Here is a 17041-nt window from a genome sequence, read left to right on the forward strand (position 1 = left end):
GAAAAGAGAAAAGACTTACCTGGTGGGTACTTTTAATCACTAGGGAAAACAGAGGATATTCAAGAGACTGAATTAAAATGAAAGAGTAGTAGAAATGATTATAAATGCATAAATGCACCTCAGCTGCCTGCAGCACCAGAAAGCCTCAGAGATAATATTCTGGGATGAGTGTTTAGCAAATAACCAATGCTGTAAATGAACCTTATATAAAATTATCCTTTATATTAGTAGTCCTCAAACTTTTGTTCTCAATATCTTTATCCTATTAAAATGATTGAGGATCTGTCCAAAGAGTTTTTGTTTATGTGGGTTATAGTTATAGATATTGATCACATTAAAAATAAAAACTAATTATGAATTTGTAGACTCTCTGAGAGGATTTCAGAGATTCCTAGGATGCTCTGGACCAGACTTTGAGAACCACTGCTATGTAAAACAGTGACAATGCGAATAAAAATTCCAGTAAGTAAAAAAGTGCATCTGCATAAAAGAGGGAAAAGGATCCACATGCGCAAAAATGTTTGTAGCAGTTCTTTTTGTGGTGGCAAAGAATTGGAAAGTGAGTGGATGCTCATCAATTGAGGAATGGCTGAATAAATTATGGCATATGAAAGTATTGGAATATTATTTTTCTACAAGAAATGATAAACAGGAAGTTTTTGGAAAAGCCTGGAAAGATTTACATGAATTGATGCTGATTGAAGCAAGCTGAACCTAGAAAACATTGTACACAGCAACACCAAGATTGTGTGATGATCTACTGTGATAGACTTAACTCTTCTTAGCAATTCAGTGATCTGAGGCAATTCCAATAAATTTTGGCTGGAAAACGCCATCTGCATTGAAAGAGAAAGAACTGTTTTTACTTTTTTTTCCTTCTGTTTTTTTTTTTTCTTTTTCATGGTTCTTCCTTTTTATTTTGATTTTTCTCTCCCAGCATACTCATTTGGAAACATGTAAAAAATGAATGTACATTTTAAAATAAAATTTTTAAAAAGTATATCTGGAAAAAAATAATACTGAAATATCAACTAATATAGACTAGTCTCATGAAAATCTGTTGTGAGATAACACCCACTTCTTCTTCATTCCTATTGCTACTAGCCTGCATGAATGCTACTAACATTCATCACTCTCTTGGCTATATACTACAATATGGTATATTGTATATAGTATGTTTATATATATTCATGCATATACACATACATATATGCATTTATATAGAATATATTTATAGTATAATAGCTTTCTAATTAGTGAAACCTATATCTCCCAGAGTCTCTCCATTCCAATTCTTACCAACACAATGATTTCAAAAAAACTCCCTAAAAATTTGTTTTTATTAAGAACTTTCTTATGATGACTACAGTACTTCCTTATTGCTTCCCAAATCAATTCCACACTCTCTAGGCTAGCATTAAACATTCTACAAATATACCTTACCCTTGACTTTAACTTCGACTTTAACTTCCTCTGACTTTAACACAAGTCCTCTCCTTCAGTGGGGTTAGCTTTCTTATTTTTTTGACAATTGACCAACCAACATTTATTCATTAAATGCTTGCTATGTGCCAGATACTCTTTAAATGCTAGGAATACAAAGATAAAAAAAAAAAAAAAACAGTTGCTACCTGGGCTTTCTACATCCTATTGGGGGAGACAGTAGATATACAAATAACCATGTACAAAATAAATGAAAAAGAATATAAAGAGATTTGAATGAGGGGAAGCACTGGCAGTGGAAGAAGTAGAGAAAGAGCTCCTGTGATTATTGTTCAGTTGTATCCAATTCTTTGTGATTCCATGTGACATTTTCTTGGCAAAGATATCCAAGTGGTTTTGTTTCCCAGAGATATCTTAGGATTCAGGATACACCTGGAAAGTTTACAACTTCCCTAGGGTCATTCTTCTTTAAGTTTTACTGAGGACCCTAACATTTGGGCAAGTCTACAGATGGAGAGATGAGCTGATTCTGGGAGTCCATAATTGAGCACTTCAAACTAGTAGACACCTGTTAAAAAGTTCCTTAAGAGTTTCAGTTGTCCAGGTCCCTAAAGATAGAGAGTCAAGGTAATCAACGTCTTGCAGCAGATCGCTGCAACCAACCAAATCAGGACAGTTCAAAGGGCACCCTCATCAAGTTTGCTTCCTTGAACACCTGGATTAAAAGCAATCCAAATAAAAGGAGGATAAGAAGGAGAGGAAGACTATATATATATATTTTTGTCCTAATTTCTTTTTGTTCTAATGTCTAGTTTTCTGGTTTTTCTTATACTCTCTGCCTGATTTATTTTTTTTTTTTTTTTTTGCTCACTATGATGCATTTTAGGGGCTAGATATAGTACAGCTCTTATTTTCATGGTTGTTTCATGGCCTCCAGTGTCACAGAATAAATGAACATAAGAAACTCCTGTGGGTTATCTAAGTACATGCTTTCTGTCTCAGAAATATTCCAATTCCAGCTATTTATATGTGAGCTCTGCCTCTGCAGCTCTGATGGGAGGATTTGGCCAGGCAGAGCAAATGAGGAGGAACAATGCAGCCACATTCAAAAGGATTTAGATCACTTAATTGATTGAACTAGCAGATGGCAAATGCAGCTTGGTGCAGAGAGAGAATAAATGAATTAGTCTGAGAGCAAAGAGCAAATCAAGGGATGTGTGTTAAATGGAAGGGTGCTGATCAGAGTCAAGCTTTGAAGGTTCCTTTAAAAGAAAACAAATAAACTCATTGAATCATCAACTTTACTACAATCCTAACAACTGGTTCAGGTATTGATAGAATCCCATTTATTCATTTATTCATTCGGTAAACATTAAGTGCCTACTGTCAGAAGAGTATGATATTAGGTGCTGAGAAGATAAAGTTTAGATAAAATCTGATCTTTATTCTCATGGAGATTAAAGTCTGGCAAGGAAATAATATAAAAATATGAATAATTATAATACATATTACAATACAATAATACAATATTATATAGAAAATGAATTGGAAAGCCTTCATTGAGCTTACACTGATTATGGTATGAGTCTGGTTTCTCAAAGATAATGTGAGGAGAGCTAAAGCTCTAGGAATTTCTTCTAGCAGTCTGTCAAGGTCTCAGCAAGTCAGGTCAAATGGATAAACTTTTATTAAGTACTTACTATGTATCATGTGTGACAAGCACTAAGAATTCAAATATAAATAGAAAGATATATTTTCAAGATTTTCATCTGAAAATTGTCTATTCATATCCTCTTCTATCAATTGGAGAATGGCTTGCAATCTTACAATTCTCTGTGTATTTTAGAAATAAACCTTTTATCAGAACAACTTGGATGTAAAAAATTTTTCTGCTGACCTTCTAATCTTGGCTGCATTGGTTTTGTTTGTACAAAATCTTTTTAATTTAATATCATCAAAATTATCCATTTTACACTTCATAATGTTCCTCAGTTCTATGGCCATAAATTTCTTCCTTCCCTACAAATCATAAAGGTAGATTATCCCTTGTTCTCCTAATTATTTGCTTATAGTATCACTTTTTACATCTAAATCATGAATCCATTTTGACCTTATCTTGGTATAGGGTGTTAGGTGTTGGTCAATACCTAGTTTCTATCAAACTATTTTCTAATTTTCCCAGCAATTTTTGTCAAATAGTGAGTTTTTTATCTCAGAATCTGGAGTTTTGGGTTTATCAAACACTAGATTACTATAGTCATTGACTATTGTCTTGTGAATCTAACCTATTCCAGTGATCAACTCCTCTATTTTTTCTGCTTGTCATTTCTTATGGCACAATGGAATTCAATCAAAATCATGTACTACAACTTGTTCAGCCATCTCTAAATTATGGGCATCCCTTCAGTGGATAAGGATCTTATATTTAGAGCATCAGTAGCTAAGCTAATATTTCTATGTCAGCAGAAAGTATCTTATTCATAGCATCCTCACTCCCTTTTCTACTACTCAGGTACATATTTGATAACAATTTTGTAATTATTTTTGTTTCCTGAGTGGCAGCGAACATCATTATTCAGTGATAAGCTTCTAAGTGTTTAGCTAGACTGAAGTCTTCCTCTATTAGAACATATGTATACATATGTATACATATACATATATATATGTAAAAACATATATATACATATACTGTATGTATACATGGCCATACAGTTATTTTGCTGTACAAAAAGAATCAGACTTTGAAATAATGTACAATTAATCTGTGAAGGAAATCAGAAATGCAGGCGGACAAAAATAGAGGGATTGGGAATTCTATATAGTGGTTCATACTCATTTCCCAGAGTTCTTTCACTGGGTGTAGCTGGTTCAATTCATTACTGCTCTATTGGAACTGATTTGGTTCATCTCATTGCTGGAGATGGCCATGTCCATCAGAATTAATCATCATATAGTATTGTTGTTGAAGTATACAACTCATGATCTCCTGGTCCTGCTCATTTCACTCAGCATCAGTTCATGTAAGTCTCTCCAGGCCTTTCTGAAATCATCCTGCTGGTCATTTCTTACAAAACAATAATATTCCATAATATTCATATACCACAATTTATTCAGCCTTTCTCTAACTGATGGGCCTGTACTCAGTTTCCAGTTTCTGGCCACTACAAAGAGGGCTGGCAGTCAAAATAATAAAAAATTAATGTTAAAATTATTTTTATATGTAATTGGGGAAAAATAAAATATTAAATAAAATTTAAAAAAATATCCTTGTTCATGTATACTTATATTGTATTTAATTTATACTTTAACATATTTAACATGTATTGATCAACCTGCCATCTGGGGGAGATGGTGGGGGGAAGGAGGGGAAAAATTGGAACAAAAGGTTTGGCAATTGTCAATGCTGTAAAATTACCCATGCATATATCTTGCAAATAAAAAGCTATAATAAAAAAAAAGTATCCTTGTCCAGTGACTAACGAATGGATATACTATAAGAGGAACGAAATCATATGCATTTTTATATTCTTGACACCAGTGAAATTAGAAGGCAAAAAGAAGCTGCAGCTAGATGAAAGAATGTCTTAAAGGTTTTCCCTGGAAAGGAAAATAAAAGGAGATTGCAGGATGTATTTTAATGTGCAGCCAAAGGCAATAAGAAACATGATTTCATGAATACTTGAACATCTTTAACAGTACTCATGACAAGCTTTTCTAAATGAAACCCTCGTGAAGAGAGTTGCAGCCCATATCTGAACATCTGTTGTAGAAAAATGAGAAAGGAAAGAGATTCTATGAAGAAACTAATAGGATGTTCCAAATTAAATCAATATATTCGTTAATATTCAGTGACTTTATTGCAAAAGTGGACATGGAGAGGAGAGTGAAAAATATGGTTCAGGAGTAATAAGCAAAAGTGGCCAAAGGTCTATGGGTTACATACATATCATTAATGCCTTCTTCAAGAATAGAATCTGGAGGCACTAGATATAGCACTAATATGATGACAAAAATGAAATTGCTTATATTTTAACAAATGGTAGTTTAATAGAAAGGAAAAGGGTGGTTATCCATGTGGGGGCAATTTCTGAATCTCAGGCCACAGATTAATTAGTTCAGAGATCAAAAACACCATCAAATCACAAGAAAGCATAAAGATGAGATAACCATATATGCAATTAAACAATGTCAATATGGCCACATTGAAAAATTGGAAATGGATAAAAGAGCAGACATTAACACTGATAATCACTATAGTGTAATAAAATTTAGATAGTGTAAATAACCACAATAAGAAAGCTAAAATTGTTTACAAATGACTTAAGACTTAAAACTCTTGATTTTATTAAATGGATAGAAGCCACTTTCAAAAGGTAAACTTGTTTATAAAATCTTACAAAGGAAAATTATAGAAGGTTATGAACAATATCACCTTGTAAAACAATGAGAAGCAGTGGAGAGAAAAATAATTATATAAAGTAGGACAAGAGAACCAAATAAGCCATATCCTCTTGTGGACATTCAAGGGCAAAACTAAAAGGAGGCAACAAGTTACACTGAAAAAAATAGTTAGGAATTAAAACAACAAGGTCCAAAATCTTACCTAAAAAACCTCTCCCAGAAAAGGGCAGGCTGACAGCTCTTGCCAAAAGCTATGAGCTTTTACACCCAATTAACAAAATCCAAGCAGAAGGACAACTAGACAGCACAATCAAATCTGGCCTCAGACATTTCACTTCCTAGCTGTATGGCTGGCAAATCACAACCCCAATTGCCTTTAAAAACAAAGCACTTTAAAAACAATGACCTTAATCTTCACTGCCTTTAACACAAGCCCTCTCCTTCAGGCAGGTTAACCTTGTTATTTCTTCATAATACATGTTGATTGATTGATGGGCTTGTATATGCTTATATACTTAGTTGCCATTCCATCTACCCAGTATAATATAGAGTCTTAAGAACGGGAACTTTCATTTTTGACTCTATATTTTCTGCTTTTAGTCTTATATACAGTAGGCATTTAATAAGTGTTTATTGAATTGGATTGAAATCACATGGCTCAGATTAAAGGTGCAATTTTTCATGACAAAAGAAAGATTTTTACAAGAGAAATTATAAGGCTCACAAATAAAAACATCTGCTTACAAATATTTATATTTTTCTTAATGGCATCATTTTAGGAAGTGTGTGAGCACTGAAGGGAAAAATTTGGACTTCTTCTTGTTGAATGCTTCTTGAAAAGAGCCATGGGCAATTGCACATATAATTGCATACTTAATAGCATGTGAAAAATACAATCAAATTTTCAAAGAGTTTGAGGGAGAGGTCTTTTACCTAAACAAGCCATACTGAACAATGTTCCCTTTGTTCATTAATGTACAAATGCTCACTTATTTGTGTTCTGATTTGTTCTATACAAATGCTTTCCCAAACACAGTGCTCTATAATATTAGCTGACAGTACACTGGCAGCTGAGTTACAAATTAATTTTTCCCCTGAGAATCATGTCTTTGAATCAATAAAGTTTATGAAAATTCTCAGATCTTTCCTAACCTAAAGAAATCTTCCTTTTCTATCCCACCTAGCAGCTGTTCTCTCATTCACTTATTTCTCCTTCTCACTGCCTAGCTTCTTAATTTTATTTTTTTTACGTACTAGATATCACTACTCCTCATTAGTCACTTTGTTCTTTCTCCACTCTTTGCAATAAGGCTTTTGTCCTTTAGTATTCTAGTAAAATTTATCTAAGATCATCCATGATGTTCTAAATCCTAAATCTGACAGCCTTTTTCAGTCCTCAAACCATTTGCGCCCCCCCCTTCCAATCCCCATAGCTTCTGGCACTGTGTACCACCATCTCCAACTATCTTGTTTTTTCTCCCTTGACTTTAGTCACCACATTCCCTTGATGCTCCCCTTATCTCTCCAGCTTTTCCTTTCTTGGCTGGATTCTCAATCTTTTCCCAATTTTTTTAATGTGTAAGGTCTTCAAAGGCCAGTTCTTAGTAGCCCTCTTCTCTTTTCTTACTATATTCTCTCCCATGGCAATCTCATTCATTTCTGAGGCTTCAGTCATTACTTCTTAGCAAATTGAGATTTTTTTCTTTTAGTATGAAGTTGGAATCAATGAAAAAATAGAAATCATTACCAGTACTAATCCACTATGATTTCTACATCTATATGTCACAACTTGATCTATCCTTCCATCTCCAGATCGGTGAATCCAAATGCCAACAGGATGTTGTTACCCAGATGGTCTTAGAGGACTGGACTAATTTATTGGTTGCTAGCATGTAGAAGAGAGACAGAAAAATGATTCAGTGGATACAGCATTAAGCCTGGAGTCAGGAAGAACTGAGTTCAAACCTGACTTCAGTCACTAGCTATGTAACCCCAAGCAAATGACTTAACCCTGTATGCCTTAATCACCTAAAGAAGGAAATTGCAAACCAGATAGTATCTTTGCCAAGAAAACCCCATAATGGGTCATGAAGAGTCTGCTACAATTGAAGAAGAGCTAGAAGTATATAGAATTCTGGGTGAAAGAGCAAAGATGTACTGAGGGGCATTTTTTGGGTACTAAGCAAGCACTCAACCTCTCATAACCTCAGTTGCTTTATCTAAAAAATTAAAGGATTGGGCTAAATGGCCCTTTAGGTCCTGTTAGTTTTATTTGTATGCTTTGACAAGTCTCAAGAGTGTACAGAAGAAGAGGGATAATGAATATTATAGGAGAAAAAAAGATAGCAGGTAATGTCTGAGAGCAAAGGAAAAGTAATAGCCTGTTTGCTCTCCAACATAGATCTCTCTGTAGAAGAAGGATTAGCCTTGGGAAGTTATGTCTCAGAGGATATAGCTAAGATTGGGCAGAGGTTGGAGGAGGCTAGTTTTAGGCTTGGGGAAAGAGAAAAAACCCTAACAGCTGGATATGTCCCAAAGTGAAATTTATGGAAAAGGTAGGGAAGAAGGAAGAGAAGGGACTGGGTTTCCTCCCTTAATAGTAGGTCCTAAAGTAGGAGTTGGATGACTAATTATAAGGATGCTGTAGAAGTAGTTCTTATTTAGATATGATTTGGACTAGATGCCTTCATTTGATTTCCTTTTAATTTTGAGATTCTATGACTCTATAACTTTTAAGTTTTCTCATTCCTTCATCTGACAGTTCTATCCCTTCAAATCTCTCCCATCTATTTCTTCCCTTCTCATCCTATTTGTTACTACTTAGTTCAAGCCCTCATTACAAACATACCTTTACTGAAATTTACCTCCTTTGTACTTCCACTCTTTCCTCTTTATCCCACACAATTTATTTTACATATTCCTGTTACAATAAACTGTTTTATGCACAGATCTGGGGATTACACTTCTTTGCTCAAAAGATTTCGGGGACTTCAGTGCTTATTAAATAAACCTTCAAATTCTGCTGAGCATTCAAGGCCTTCTATATAATGTGATGCCAGTTTATTTTTCTCAGACCTATCCACTCTAGGCATTAGCTAAACTTGACAATTTTGACCCTGAACAGGCACTGTATTTTCTTGCCTTTGGGACTTTGTTTAAACTGTTTCTGATGTCTATATTGCATTTTTCCTATTTAATTTCTACCTTTTCTTTAAAGTATAATTCAAATTATGCTATCTCCAGGAAGATTTCCTTGATATAATTCCATAAATAACAACTTATCCTCAGACCGTAACTAGTAACTTTGCAATTTACATCATAAACTGTATTTTATGCTTAAAACAGGGGTCTTTATTCTGGAATGTTCTGGTACCTAGGTCAGTGTGGAATGTTTTTAGTTAATTATAATTATGCAAAGATGGCCTAAGCACCTATTTAGTACATTCTTCATCAAGAGACCAAACAGGAGTCATAAATCAAAAAACAAGGTTTTAAATTGGGAAAGAATAACAGTGACAAAGAAAATTAAGCAACATAATAATAATTCTTAGCCTTCCAACCACATACAAAAGGATACAATCTCAGAATAGAAACTAAGACTTTCATCTCTAATTCTAGTATATTTTTCTCTATACCAAAACTCTGCCTTATAGAATCGTCTATAACTTTTTATTCTCTGTGCTTTCTCCCTGCCTCCATGTCCCCTATAGTCACTCTGACCTAGTGACATTGACCTACTTACTCTTCCAATCACAAAATCCTCCTTCACCCATCTCCAAAAGTTTTCACTAGCTGTCCCCTATCTCCTAGTTTCTCTGACTCTCTAAAACCCCACCTTCTGCAAGCAGCTTTTCCTCATTCCCTTTAATGCTTTCCCTCTGTTGATTATCTCCTAGCCTGTATATATCTTGTTTGTTTGGTACTGTTTGCAGTTTGTCTCCTGCATTCAACTTTATACTTCTTGAAAGAAGGAGCTATTGTTTGTCTTTTTTTGTATCCCCAATGCTTTGATATTGCTCGGTATATAGCAGATGCTTAATAAGTAAGCAAATGTTTTAAAAAATATATTATTTTTATGTTATGTTATTATGTATATATTATATATAATGATAATAAATTAAAAAAATAAATAAACCAATTGAATTTAGCATAATAAAATAAAACTTTTTAATGGTAGGATAGTGATGAATTTATAGAATAGATTTAGAGAGCCTTGGATTGAAATCTCTGTTCCCCAGCCACTTCTGTTGAATAATCTTCTTAGCATGTTTCTTTTTAAGGCCAATATATGAAAATAATAGGAAAACTGTGACATTTTCTTACCCCTCATCACTAAGCATTTCTGTTGTTATTTTTTTTTGGGGGGGGAAGTATTACTAATTGACAGCTCTTAAGCACTAGAAATGGAATTTTCAGTCTATAACCAACTATTTGGAGGTGATCAGGCTAAAACTATGAATCTTTAAAACATTTCTTTTTGAAGAAGATAGATTTGAAATGTCAATAAAAATTAAAAGATTGAGGTGCATATTTGGACTCTTCCTGGGGAAGGTGACAGATATCTGGGGACTATCAGACCACCTAAAGCTAAGATTAAGTGGGAAAGTTTACTTTCAAAATAGGATATTGTTTTCATGACTTCATAGGTTCTGTCAGACATTAAAATGAGCTTTAGACCACATGTTACAGCATTAAGGAAATCCCTATGGATCTAAAATAAATGAGACAGCATACCTAAAGGAAATTTCATGAACTGGGCCTTTCCTTATTAAGTTTTCTAAGTCTCTCCTGGGAATCTCTCTCAGGGGAAGCTGGGAATATGTGTGCCTGCAAGCAGACCTTTGTTTTTCTTGAGACAAAGTCAGAACAGTCAGGAAAAAAGGATATGACCAGGGCTATACACAGTGTAAATGAAAAAAAAAAAAGTGGAGAAAATATTTTAAGGTCTGAAGATTTTTTTTTTAACTCTAACAATTTAGAATATGTGATCACATAGGAAAATCAAAGCCTGAGTAGATTCAATAACTGATCTATTTGGTTCATATGTGGGGAAGGGTTGTGTTACATTTACAATCTAGAGATGTCCTAGCACCAATGACAAAATGCATGCAGTTTTAGTCGGAAGTAATCACACATATCCCATTTTATAGATGAAGAAACTGAATTTTAAAGAAATTAATTTTTTCACCCAAAGTCACATAGCTTTGTTAATGGCAAAGGTAGGACTAGACTCTTGGCTGGTAAAGAATTCTCTTCATGGCACCATGCCATCTCTCATACACTATAATGCAGATAATAAATTGTAAACATTTCACCTATAACCCATTTTCCTGTTTTCTGCATTTATTCTGGAATATATGCTGGCTATTGGTGATGATGGCTTTTAAAAGTAATCAATTCCATGGCAAAGTGGAAAAAAGACATGAAATTCCATTCAAAATGATTTATAAATTGAAGGTTCTACTAATAATAGATTGCTTTTATAAAAAAAAAAAAAACCTTTCATATCCAAAGTACTTCACAAACAATAGTTAATGAATTCTCCAAATCCCTATAGGAATAAACATACATTCATGTGTTCACTAGGAATATAATTTATGCCAAATGAAGAACAAGACCTTTAGAATACAAAGCAGTACTCTAATAAATTGTAATTATAACTTCATATCCAAAATAAACACCTTTAATTTTTAAAGTGGTTTAAATTAGCTCAATGAGAAGTTTTCATTTGTCTTCCAGAAATACAAATAAGGATGTCCTAGCAATGCCTGAGAGTTTCAGCGTTATACAGAGACAAGAATTTCTATTTCCAGGGTTGGATCTTAGGCGCAAATACATTCCATAAGATTATGTACTTATATCACCAGAGCAGTGTTATCCTCAGTAATACTGTGCCTTGGAAGTAATTTGGTTTGGGTGCCTAATCCTTCTCTTTCTCTACTGTCGTCTCTCTTTCAGTCCTCTCATTCTTTATTCCCAAAGATCTCAAGATCTGGCTGAATATTGGTTCTTCTTGAAATGGAGAAAAGTATCTGACAATCACTTTCATACTAAGGCGTTAGAGGATTTATTTGTTATCTCTTTCTTGGAATATTTATGTTTTAAGTAAATATTCTGGGTGAGATTAGAGTTTTAACTGTCTCTTCCTGGTAACTGGACTGTTTCTCTATCCTCACTTCTGCCTCTTAGAATACCTGGCTTTTTTCCAGATTTCAGCTATTTTCTTCAGAGGTCTTACTAAATTTTTTTAGTCCCCTTACAGATGAACGAGAGGAGGCAAAACAAACCTAAACATCTCTTAACATCTCAGTGTGAGCTAGTTTATCTGTTCCTTTCCCTAATGGCAACAATAAAATTCTAGATACCTGGGGGATACTGAGAAGGGAGAGAAGGCAACTCACAGGGGAGGTGAACCAAAGAAAAAAATTCACCTGATGCTTCAATTTGCCCAGGTCTTATTCTGATCCTAGTTAAGGGGAGGCAAGGATGAAAGGAGGGGGAGGGGCAGAGCAGGAGGGAATCCTCTTTTCCTTATTTATCTTTATCTGCTGCATTAATCATCCTGGATTTGTGACAGGATTCAAAAATCTACTCCTCCTCCCCCTTCATCTGGCAAATGTTCTCTGACCTTAAAGGTCCAGTCTCTAGATCTGAGAATTCAGACCAAGGGAAGTTTGTATTTAACATTGGTATTTTCTTTTTTTGTTATGTAAGCAAATAGGCATCTAGTGAACTATTTGAAGATTCATTCCAATCTCATGCTGCAGATTTTTAAGGTCATCAAGATCTGTCTTCAGATTATTAAGAGAGCTGGTTTGTTAGGTTAGAAACAACATCTTAAAGATTTAATAAAAGTGTTTATAAATAATTCCAAATGACCTTTGAATTGTTTAGCTCTTTCAATAAAAACTAGAGAATTTGTATCATCATCATAATCATCATTAATAAGCCAGTTTTTTTGAAATAAGTGCTTATTATGTGTCAGGTACCAAGCATTGGGGGAGTGCAATGAAAGGTACATGATCTCTGCCCTCAAGAAGCTTCTATTCTAACATGGAGCAAACATGCAAGCAACTATGTACACATCAAAGAAATAGAGACTAGATGAAAAGTAGTTTCTGACAGAAGGCATCAACAGTGGGGGATTGGGAAGGGCTTCTTTCAAAAAAAGACTGGGAGGGATTCAGTATGAATCTTGAAGGAAACTCTTGAAGGAAGCCAGAATGGAGGTGAAGAGCAAAAGCATTTCAGTGAAGTGATGAGGGCTTGTACAAGTATGGTAGCTGGGGAGGGGAGAGAAAAGAATATTTTTTTCTACTTAATAGTATTTTCCCCCAATTACATGTAGTTTTCAACATTCACTTTTTTAAAATAGCTTTTTATTTTCAAAATATATGAAGATAGTTTTTTTCACCCTTGCAAAGCCTTGTGGTCCAGAGTTTTCTCCCTCCCTTCTACCACCCCTCCCTTAGACAGCAAATAATTCAATATATGTTAAGCATGTACAGTTCTTCTATACATATTTCCATATTTATCATGCTGCACAAGAAAAATCAGATCAAAAAGGAAAAAAAAGAAAGAAAACAAAAAACAAGCAAACAATAACAACAATAACAAAAAAAAAAACTATGTTGTGATCTCTATTCAGTCCCAAGAGTTCTGTTTCTGGATCCATCACAAATCTGTTGGCCTGAATCACCTCATTTCAACATTCACTTTTTTTTTGAGTCCGAAATTTTTTCTCCTCTTTTCCTTCCCTTCCCGTAGCCCCAAGACAGCAAGCAGTCTGATATAGGTTATACATGTACAATTATTTTAAACACATTTCCATTTTAGTCATGGAAAACAAAGATTAAAACAAAAGAAAAAAAACCATGAGAAAAAAAACCCCAAAAAGGTAAAAATACTATGCTCTGATCCACATTCAGTTTCCATAGTTCTTTCTCTGGATGTAGGTAGCATTTTCCATCTCAAGTTAGTTGGAATTTTCTTGGATCAGTGTATTGCTAAGAAGAGCTAAGTCTATCATAGTTGATCATCACATAATCTTGCTATTACTGTATATAATGTTTTCTTGGTTTTGCTTGCTTCACTAAGCATCAGTTCATGTAAGCCTTTCCAGGCTTTTCTAAAATCAGCCTGCTCACCATTTCTTATGAAGCAATGGTATTCCATTACATTCTTATTTAGCTATTCCCCAATTGATGGACATCCACTCCATTTCCAATTCCTTGCTATCACAAAAAGAGCTATTACAAACATTTTTGCACATGTGGGTCTTTTTCCTTTTTTAATGATCTCTTTGGGATATAGACTCAATAATAACACTGCTGGATCAAAGAGTATGCACACTTTTATAGCCCTTTGAGAATAGTTCCAAATTGTCCTCTAGAATGGTTGGATCAGTTCACAACTCCACCAAAAATGCATTAGTACTCCAGTTTTCCCACATCCCCTCCAAGATTTATCATTATTTTTTCCTGTCATCTTAGCCAATCTGATAGGTATGAGGTGGTATCTCAAAATTATTCTAATTTGCAGGAGAAAGGAACATTTAAAAGAGATATTATGGAGGTAGAAACAGCAAGACTTGGTGATGGATTGGATGTATAGGATGAGATAAATAGGAAGGTGGAATCAAGGTTGCCAGTCTGGGTGACTGGGGGGAGAGTGGTGTTCTGAACAACAATGGGAAAGATTGCAAAAGGAAAGATAATGAATTTTACTTTGAATATTGTGAGTTTGAGATGTCTATGTGACAGAAGGTAATTGGAGATATGAGAAAAAAGATCAAGAAAGAGATTAGAATTGGATAAATAAATCTGAGAATCATCTTCATAAAGATGATAATTGAAATCATGAAAGCTGGTAAAATTAATAAGAGGATTGTAGAGAGAAAAGAGAAGGCCAAAGACAGAGCTTTGAATGACATCCACAGTTAATGGGAATGAATTGAATGAATTTATATATTTCTGAGCTGTCCATGGTACCTTAAAAAAGTGACCATGTATTAGGGCATTTCCCCCCTCCCTCCAAATATGGAAAATCAGTACTATATACATCATTTATGTGATTTAGATATAAATATATCTATATTTATAGATATAGATATAAAGCAATAAAATTATACTGAGTATCTTTGAAGAAGGTATTCAAATTAATTGGAGACTAAGTAACTTAATTCTAAAGAATTGGTGGGTTAAAGAGCAAATTATTGAAACAATAGAATATCTTATTAAGAAAATGACAAAAAAAGACAATAGATCAAAACTTAATAGGTTGTGGTTAAAGCAGTTCTTAACTTTAAACACTTTTATCAACCAAAAAGTAAAAGGATAAATTAATGAATATGGTATGCAGCCAAAAAAAAATCTAGAGCAACTAAACAATAATATAAAAATATTGCAAAACAAAGAAGAGATGAATTCAATCGAAAAGGGGAAAATCCATTGAAAGGAAGAAGAGGAGAGAGAAAGATAAGGAAAGGTAATTAGCTTTTACATATTACCTACTATGTGCTAGGCACTATACTAAACACTTTTACAAATATCTCATTTGATTCTCACAATAACTCTATGAGGTTGGTGCTGTTACTGTCTTCATTTTATAGTTGGGAGAAACTGAGGCAACAGAGATTAAATGTCTTACCCATCATCACACACTTCATTAGAATTTGTGCTGAATTTAAACTCAGTTCTTCCTGACTTCAGACCCTAGCATTGAATTGGTAAGTAAAACTAGAGAGTTTTTTCCTCAATAAAAATATATAAATTTGATAAATGGCTTATTTAATATATAATGGGAGATAAAAAATAAAATTGTTTGCATCAAAAGTGAAAAAAAACTCACAACAGTTTAAGAGGAAATAAAGGGAATTATCAGAAAAAAAAATTTGCCCAATAATATAATAAAGTCAAATAACTTATAGAATAAATATTTACACCAAAACCCTATATTAACAAAAGAAAAATTTTTTCAAAATGCATGCATAGTTTTCAACATTCACCCTTGTAAAACCTTGTGTACCAAATTATTTTCTCTCTCCATTCCCGCCACCTCCTCCCTTAGACACCAAATAATCAAATATGTATTAAATATGTACAATTCTTTTATACATTTTCCCACAATTATCATGCTGCACACAAAAAAAAATCAGATCAAACAGGAAAAAAATGAGAAAGAGAACAAAAAGCAAGAAAACAACAAGAAAAAGTGAAAAAAACTATGCTGTTATCCACATTCAATTCCCACAGTTCTCTCTCTGGGTGCAGATGTCTTTCTCCATCATAAGTCTGTTGGAATTGCCCTGAATCACTTCGTTGTTGAAAAGAACCACGTCTATCAGAATTGATCATCACATAATCTTCTTATTGCTGTGTACAATGTTCTCTTGGTTCTAATCATTTCATTTAGCATCAGATCATGTAAGTCTCTGAAATCGTCCTGCTGATCATTTCTTTTTTTTTTTTTTTAAGTGAGTTGTTATTTATTTTACTAAGAGTTTATTTTACGTGTTTACTTTATGTGCATTCTTTCAATAGTAAATTCTTCACTTAAAATATAATTCAGTCTTCAAAATATTATTCAATGTCACCTTTCCAGGAATTATAATAACACATAAATAACATATTGCATATTTTTAAAACACTTTACATTTTATAAATTATTTTACTTGCTTGAGAGATAGTAAACAACATTTTTATAGATAATGAAACTCAGGCTTGGAGAGGTTCAGTGATTTGTGCAAGATATCCCAACTTGAAAAATCGTGAATCCCTGCTGATTATTTCTTATAGAATAATAATAATATTCTATAACTTTCATATACTATAACTTTTTCAGCCATTCTCCAATTGATGGGTGTTTGTATTCAGTTTCCAGTTCCTTGCCACTACAAAAAAGGCTGCTACAAATATTTTTGCACATGTGAGTCTTTTTTCTTCTTTTTGATCTCTTTGGGATACAGATCTAGTAGAGCTACTGCTAGATCAAAGGGTGTGTAGAGTTTGATAGCCCTTTGGGCATAATTCCATATTGCTCTTGAGAAATCCATATTGGATCAGTTCACAACTCCACCAACATTATTAGTGTCCCAGTTTTTCCACATCCTCTCCAACATCATTATCATTATCATCATCTTTTCTTGTCATGTTAACCAATCTGAGAGGTATGTAGTAGTACCTCAGAGTTATCTTAA

Source organism: Sarcophilus harrisii, chromosome 3 (genome assembly GCF_902635505.1).
Source record: "Sarcophilus harrisii chromosome 3, mSarHar1.11, whole genome shotgun sequence".
In the NCBI taxonomy this organism is placed as follows: domain Eukaryota; kingdom Metazoa; phylum Chordata; class Mammalia; order Dasyuromorphia; family Dasyuridae; genus Sarcophilus; species Sarcophilus harrisii.